Genomic DNA, 8,724 nt, shown 5'->3' with positions numbered 1-8,724 from the left:
CTCCCTACAGGTGGAGTGGGCCCCGGGGAGGATGATGAGGGGTTTAGTAATGGTGGGAGCCGGCGCCAGCAAGGAAAGGCGGACACAGTCTCTGTGGTGTGAGGAAAGAGTTAACTTTTTACTGGTTAGAAAAGTCATGGACTCTCATTCTACTTGCAAAGGAAACAACCAAGAATTGTTTACCTAACAGACTCTTCAGACATTTTCAAGGACTCATTATTTAGGCTTAAAGAAAGTGAAGAACAATGCTGACACAAACAGTTTTTTTTTTTCTTTTAGAATAAAAGTCATCATGTTAATTTCTCTTGCTGGAAACATGTAATCCACGCCCATAATGAATGTAGACTGATAGTTACGCCCTAATTAGTTTTGTATAACCCTGTGTATCTAGACAAATCAATATAGTTCTATTTGGGAGCCGCACATCTCCAGTGCTTATGTGTATAACAGCATCTGCCTGTTTTCATTGGACTGGGGGGGGTTACCGGGACTCCCTCCGCATTTGGACATCGCTGGCAACAGTTGTGACCGTTAGGTCAACCTAACATTTTCTGGCGCCCGAAAGCAGGAACCCGTGTTTATCCCTGGACGCGGTGGATCGTCTTGCCAAACTAAGGAGGAGGTGACCAGACGTGGGGACCAGAAATACCTGGCCAGGTAAGAGTTGATCACTTTCTGCTCTTTGCTCTGCTCCCCATCTCTGTTCTCTTCCCTCCTCAACGCGCAAGAGGTACACTGTGAGTAGATACTGGGTAATTGGCAGGTCACTACTGAACTCTGAGAGAACTTTTGCCAGCAGATGTTTTCTGTGTCCTTGCCTGTCTGTTTGTCTGCTCTCTGTGCTTTGCCTTTGTTGTCCGTCCAAGATCAGAGGAGTTGGTAACATCTGGTTCCTCCAGGCTAAAACTGTGTGCCCAGGGTCAGGCCGGACACCTTCGGGTTATGGAGCGAGTACAGTGGAACCAGTGCCAGTGCTAAAACCACCTTGGGACGAACCAGATAGCCAACTCCATTGGCCCTCACGTCAGTGAGTGTTGCTAAGGGAACAGTGTGTCTGCTCTGTCTAATGGATGTGATATTCACTGCCTTAGCGTCAGGTGGGATAGCCCTGTTTGCCATTGCCATCGGATATAGAGTGTACCTTTGGTACAAGAAGGGTAACCCAGCGCCATTCAACATACTCAGCCCCCTCTGAACAAAGTTAGGACACCACCTTTCAGTAGGAATACAAATCAAGAGTCAGTCTCTTGGTACTTCCAGGATAGGTGGTTCTAGACCTCACCTTAGGTAGGAATACAGATAAGGAGTTAGTCTCTGAGTACTTCCAGGATAGGTAGGTCTAGTCCAAGGGACATTCAAGGGTCTAAAAGCTGAAGATAGACAAAAAATGGGTCAAGGAATATCAAAAGACAGAGCTGGATGCACCCTGCAGCACCTCATTACGTGTTATCATGGCAAAAGAACAGCCAGTCAGTCCAAGGAAGTTTTCAAGACATTTGGATTGAAGGGAAAAGATCAATTGGACCCCAACAAATGGAAGAAAATAAGAGCTACTAGAGCAGGCATAATAGCACATAAATCATGGACTGAAGTGGTCAGAACTCTTTCTGACATGGCAAAAACAGCCCACGATCAAGGCTGGATATACCATGAAGAATCAGACACATGGGAAGAAACTGGGAAGAAGGCTAATAAGGATCAGCAGTCTTCTCCATACCTGTCAACTACTCCTGCAACAACTCCAAAAATAGCAGGATCCTCGGAATGGACCTGCACAAACTGTGGCCAACAAAATCCGGACTGGAGTGAAACATGCCTAGCCTGTGGAGCCCCACAGCACAAGCCACAGCACCAGTGCCTCTTTATCCCATAGTGGAAAGAAGAGTCCTAATAAGACCACCTGTTAATCCACAAAACCCAGATGCTCCCAGAGATGCAGTTCCTCGTACGTATGAAGATTACGTACCCTGGACTCCAGCCGAGCAGATGGCTTTCCTGCAAAATTCTCCAGACCCGGCTAGAAACCCCGTCAGTTTTTCACGCTACCTGAACCAAATACAGGTCTCTTACAGAAGCACTTGGTTGGACATGGAGGGCTTATGTAGAGTTAAAATGTCCCCTGAGATGTATGCCAAACTCACTGCCCATCTGACAGGACATGTTCCAGCTGATACCCGTAATGTGGAATTTGGCCAAGACTTCATGACAAGACTCAATCTCTTCTGCGCCCAGGAGCAACAAACTAAGGGCACAATGGGACCAGGGCATCAAGGTCCTGTGGAGAATGTCAGCTCATTTTACTACAGATTAATGCAGTCATTCGCAGATGAAGGGCTGGACTTACAAGAAGGCGCAATACGTCGCCTCATGGTAAGATCCTTCATGGATGGGATACATGCACCTCTGGCAGATAGACTGAAAGCATGCTGCCTCGAATGGAGAAACATGGAAGACATAGATCTTATAGTCAACAAAGCAAGTGGCTTAGAAACCGATGCAAAGGATAAAAGGACCAACAAGAAAGTTGTCATAGCAGCAGTGGACGGTCAGCCAGAAGGCACAAGAAAGAAGGCACCGACCTGCTACTATTGTGGGATCAGAGGACATGTGATCAGAGACTGTAGAAAGAAGAGGGACACTCAAAACCAGCTCGAGAGTCAGGAGGAGAAGACTGCCTGACTTGCAGCCGCACGGGACAGGGATGCCAGAGGTCCATTTATACACGTCCCACTTCAAATAGGCAACAAGGAAATCAGGGCTCTGGTGGACTCAGGAGCCTCACGCTCCGTACTCCCCAGGAACCTGGTGCCTGAAGGATCCATCTCATCTGAAGCTACTGTAGTGTCTGGTTTTAATGGACAAGCCCAGATAATACCAATAGCACATCCACTGTAGGTGAAACTGGGACCACACATGTTCATGTCCAAATTCTTAGTGTCCCCCCTGGGTGGAGATGCCCTAGTGGGAGCAGATGTACTATCAAGATTACAAGTTCAGATTGTCTACAATGAAGATGGATCTGCTATCCTGCAAATTCCGGAGGATATTCCTGAAGAAGTCCTGTGCACTCTTCAAATGATCGAAGATCAACCAGAATCTGATGCCACACAGGAAGCAAACACGAATCCAGTACTTCTACAAGTTCCTGCAAAACTCTGATCCACATCAAAAACTGACCTCGGCACACTACCTGTGGCCCCCGTAAAAGTTTCAGTCAAGCCTGGAATTACACCACCGCAGCTGAGACAATATCTTCTCAACGCTCAACAGGAAGCTGCCCTGGATCAACAGATAAAAGAACTGTTGAAGTCGGGAGCTCTCAGAACTACTAAGTCTCCGTACAACACTTTGCTGTTTTCTGTCAAGCAGAAAAAAGTAAATTAAGGTGACCCAGTCACGTACCGGATGGTACACGATTTGAGGTCAGTGAACTCAATACTGCAGAAACTCCTGTTGTTTCTAATCCATATACACTGCTTACACAAGTACCGGCTACATCTACCCATTATACGGTCATAGACCTTGCTAATGCTTTTTTCTCAGTACCACTGGACCCAGCATGTCAAGACCTCTTTGCATTCACGCACAAGCAAAATCAATATACGTGGACAAGGCTGCCTCAAGGAATGCAGCATTCCCCTATGCTATATACTCAGGCTATGAGTAGTGTCCTTCAAGGCTGGAAGCCTCCTGAACGGTGTCCTCCTCCAGTACGTGGATGATTTACTACTGTGCTGCCCTAGTGAAGAAGAATGTAAAACGGCTTCAATAAGTCTTCTCATATTATTAGCAGAAGTAGGCTGCAAAGCAAGCAAAGATATACTACAATTCTGCAAAACGAGGGTCACCTTCTTGGGTCACTGTCTCTCTGCGGGACAAAAACACCTCAGCCCGGACAGACAAGAAGTGATCAGAAAAGCAAGCATTCCTAGGAATCTCAAACAGCTCAGAGATTTTTTAGGGCTAATATCATTCTGCAGACAATGGATTCCCAATGCATCGCTACTCATACAACCGCTGTATGATTGCACGAAGAATGTTCCTTTCTGCCTTACAGAAGAAGCTTGACAAAAATTTCAACAGCTCAAAGAACTAGTGATTGATGCACCTGCTGTTGCACTACCGAACTATGATCTCACCTTCTATCTGTTCGTAGCAGAGCTTCAAGGATTTGCTGTAGGAGTACTCACCCAGAAGACAGACAAACATCACATAATCGGGTACTACTCCTCTCAACTCGACAACATCACCAAAGCAGCACAAACCTGTGTCCTTGCTGTTACAGCAGTTTCAAACATACTGCAAAAAGCATCTGAAATCTCACTCGATTTCCCGACCACCATCTTTACCAGCCATGACATCTATGCTGTTCTCAATCAAGTGCAGTTGAAACATCTCTCCATGGCAAGACAAGTCAGACTTCAGTGCACGCTGTTGCAACCCCCAAACATCTCATTTGCTCGAGTTATAAGTCTAAACCTCGCTGATCTGCTGATCTTCACAAGTTTAGAAGGGGAGACAGAAGAAGAGAGTGACAAACGTACCAGCGCACCATTTGACCATGATTGTCAAGAACTCATTGAACATGAGGCAAAGCCCCTGCACAATATTCAGGCAACACCGCTTACAAATCCAGACTTTGAACTTTTTGTAGATGGTAGCAGATATGCTGATGAAGCAGGCAAATTCCACACCGGATTTGCGGTAGTGACTTTACATGCAGTCTTAGCCAAACAACTGCTACCTCCGCGCATATCTGCCCAAGAAGCAGAACTTCACGCCCTCATCTGGGTCATTGAGTTTCTGGAAGAACAAACAGCGAATATCTACACGGACTCAGCCTATGCACACGGCATTGTGCATGATTTTGACACTATCTGGCAGACTAGAGGATTCCTCACAGCAACAGGAAATCCCATCAGGCATGGAGCCTCAGTGAAGAAACTAATAGAAGTAGCCTTGATACCAAAACAGCTAGCTATCATAAAAGTTGCTGCCTACACCAAGGCTCAAACACCCGAGGCAAGGGGAAATCGCTTGGCCGACCAAACAGCAAAACAAGCAGCCCTACTTCTTTTGAAGGAGACGGAAACAGTGTCAACGATGGAGGAAGAAATGCAGAACCTCTCTGAGACACAGGAAAATGCCTCTGAGGAAGAAAAGGCTGGATGGCAGGCCAAAGGGGCAGAAAAGGTGGAGGGGATTTGGCGCCTAAACGGACTTTCCGTCCTGCCACGCAGTTGGTTCCCTGCCATTTTCCAAATAGTCCACTACCCTAAGCACGGTAGCACAAACTCAATCATGAACCAGATGCAAACTCATTGGGTAGCCCCCGGCTTCAGACAATATGCCTCCCAGAGAATAAAAACTTGTCATATCTGTCAACAGCATAATCCAAGCCAGCTAATTAAAACCCCGCAAAGACACATGCCAAAGACGTTTGCCCCATTCCAAAGAGTACAAATAGACTTTAACCAGTTGCCAAAACATGGCATCTACGAGTTTGTACTTGTCTGTCTAGACCTCTTTTCAGGATGGCCAGAGGCCTACCCTGTCAGCTCAGCCACGGCCAAAATCACAGCAAAAAAATTGGCCTGTGAACTGGTACCCCGGTTTGGACTCCCTGAAGTCATAGAGTTAGACCGAGGTACCCATTTCACGGGACAAGTTTTCCAGAACACTTGTGCCCTGTTAGGCATTCAGTCAGCCTTACACACACCTTACCTCCCACAGTAATCAGGGAAAGTGGAAAGGTTAAATGGAACTCTAAAGCTCAAACTAGCCAAGGCAGTGGAAGAGACTGGTAGACCATGGACAGAATGTCTCCCCATAGCTCTTTACTCTGTAAGGACCACCCCGCAGGGAAAGCACAGGATCTCACCCTTTGAAATACTCTTTGGTAGTGCACCCGGATTAGGATGCTACTTCCCGCAGGAGTTACACCTGCAATGTGATAGCCTAACGTCTTATGTTATTTCCCTGCAGAAGAGGCTAACTGAGACCCACCAAAGGGTCTATTCTTCTCTACCTGATCCTGATGCAGTTCCAGGAACCCACTCTCTAAAGCCTGGTGACCGGGTCTACCTAAAGAAGCACGTGAGAAAGACCTTTGAGCCATGATTTGAAGGGCCTTTGACTGTCCAGCTGACCACTCCAACCTCTGTCAAACTTGAGGGGAGATCGACATGGGTCCATGCCAGCCACTGCAAAAAGACCTAATACTGCTGATAAGTATTTCTATGTGTACTTCCTTTCTGGGGCCTTCTACACCACGGCAGAATTCATTTGAGACCCACCATGAAGTGTTAGCTGAAAAACGTGGGATCTCAGACTGCTGGGTATGTACACATGCACCTGTGACAGCCTCTTCTATGCCTTACTTAGCCATACCAGTCCCAATAAACGAAGTGTTCCAATGGGGAGGCTGTTACAATAGCCTATCAGTCAATGACACCAAGTATCAAAAACTCTGGAGCACTAGTGTGCCCATACCAATTGTAGGATGGGTAGATTTTCCCTGGTGGCAAGGCAACCTTACTACCGGCCTTCCCGAAACCCAGCAATTCTTAGCCTTTGAAGGAAGCAGCTGGATACCCCATAATTACACAAAAACACCTACTATGGGCAAGATTCCAACAGAAGGAATCAAAATAAGTTTTGGGCGAACCTCTGACAGTACTGATGCATTTAAACCCTTGCTGTTAGAAAGACATCTGCATGACCATGGGTGGACACACAATTCATTGTTTCCAGAAGGCACAAATGATACTTGTTACTCCCAACCCGGAAATTTATGGTGCAATGATTCTGACCCGTATGTGCCTGGCCGAGAAACCTGTGGTGAACAGTCCGCAGGCTATTGTAGTCCCTTAGGCCAACTTCTTGGATGTTGTATGCTCAGAAACATATCGGCCTTTATAGATATAGTACATAGACTCATACTACAACATTCTGCCATCTGGGATCTCCCGCCGCAGACCTACTGGGTTTGTGGTTACAATGCCTACAAATGGCTACCAGTAGGAGTAAATGGCACCTGCATCCTAGCCCGCTTGACTCCTGCCACCTTCATTATCAATACCACTGGCATGAAAAATGCCTCTCCACCTAGTGGTAAAGAGAGCGGCAGATAACAAAGACAGGCCTAGTGGCCGACCCCATGTGGTTCAAATGACCCATGTCAACAAATTTTTCAGTTCCCTTTTTCTCTATCCCATGATAATGCAGATGTATGATAAGTTGGTTGACAGCACCGACTATCTTGATGATCAAATTTTTGAGGTTCTCCAAGCAGTAAATAGTACCATTGCCATACAGAGACAATTAATCATTGTAAACAACTAACATACTTTGGTACTGGATTACCTCACTGCGGCCCAAGGGGGGGATGTGCCAAATAGTAGGCCCCAGATGTTGTCACTACATAGATCCAAAAGGAACCTTAAAAGCCCAAGCCAGTTTACCTGAGATACAAAAGCTGAGGAAAAAACATGATGAGGAGGTACTCAGAAGCTCGGATGCTTGATGTAGCAATACCTTTTCCATGTTCAATCCTGCAAACTGGTTTAAGGGACTAAGAGGCTGGTTCATGGGGATACTGCAATCGGTATTCCAAGTGTTACTCTGTTTATTAGTTGCCTATGTAGTGTTTAGATTGCTAATGGCTTTGTTTTCCCGCTGCTTGAAGAAATGCAAATACAATGATTATTCAGCACCTCTATGAAATCACTAATATGTTTTTTTTCTTCTCTACTCTTTCCTCTAGAAATCACCTTGGCGTATCATGATGCGACACCTGTCGGGAGGCATGCAGGCAGTTTTCTGGAGAATGGATGTGGACGACACTCCCCCGAGCAACCCGCGGCTCGGAAAGTATCTGGTGGCTAGCCTGCTCTACACCGCTTCTCGATGGGCCCCCATCCATCACTCACGCCAAAAGGGGGGATTGTGAGGAAAGAGTTAACTTTTTACTAGTTAGAAAAGTCATGGACTCTCATTCTCCTTGCAAAGAAAACAACCAAGAATTGTTTACCTAACAGACTCTTGAGACATTTTCAAGGACTCATTGTTTTGGCTTAAAGAAAGTGAAGAACAATGCTGACACAAACATTTTTTTTTGCTTTTAGAATAAAAGTCATCATGTTAATTTCTCTTGCTGGAAACATGTATTCCACACCCATAATGAATGTAGACTAATGAATATGTATGTTACATAGTTACGCCCTAATTAGTTTTGTATAACCCTGTGTATCTAAACAAATCAATATAGTTCTATTTGGGAGCCGCACATCTCTAGTGCTTATGTGTATAACAGCGTCTGCCTGTTTTCATTGAGACTGGGAAAGAGCGGGGGGGGTTACCGGGACTCCCTCCGCATTTGGACATCGCTGGCAACAGTTGGGACCGTTAGGTCAACCTAACAGCGGGTTCCAGGTCTGTTTACTCACAGTCCTGGTTTTACCCGGAAGATGCCAGTCACCACCGTGATGGGCCCCAGCCGATCCTGAGCAATTCGAGTTCACCGCCAGTGTTCCCTCTGTGAGTCTTTTCTGGTCAGGGTCCTTCCAATCCCGGTGTATGTGGAATATGGAATGGGCTGCAGGTGATTCCTGCACTCACCGCAGACCCGGGAATCCCATGTAACTGTGGAGAACCCAGGCTGAGCTGTAAGTTCCAATCCACGGATCCTATGGCGCTCCCAGAAGTGTGAGGTAATAGAAGATT

The 8,724-nt window shown here is 46.3% G+C and overlaps 1 long non-coding RNA gene across 1 annotated transcript; it reads left to right on the top strand.

Annotated features, from left to right (window-relative positions):
* Positions 1-573: 573 nt before the first annotated feature.
* On the top strand, positions 574-7,845 carry LOC142255112 (uncharacterized). Its single transcript, XR_012727350.1, has 3 exons — positions 574-657; positions 5,986-6,338; positions 7,766-7,845. It is a non-coding gene; the product is annotated as an uncharacterized LOC142255112 (long non-coding RNA).
* The last annotated feature ends 879 nt before the right edge of the window (positions 7,846-8,724 follow it).

The sequence above is a fragment of the Anomaloglossus baeobatrachus genome, chromosome 10 (assembly GCF_048569485.1).
Source record: "Anomaloglossus baeobatrachus isolate aAnoBae1 chromosome 10, aAnoBae1.hap1, whole genome shotgun sequence".
Taxonomy (NCBI): Eukaryota; Metazoa; Chordata; class Amphibia; order Anura; family Aromobatidae; genus Anomaloglossus; species Anomaloglossus baeobatrachus.
Note: the sequence above shows the minus strand (reverse complement) of the source record. Positions and strands in the feature narration are given on the sequence as shown.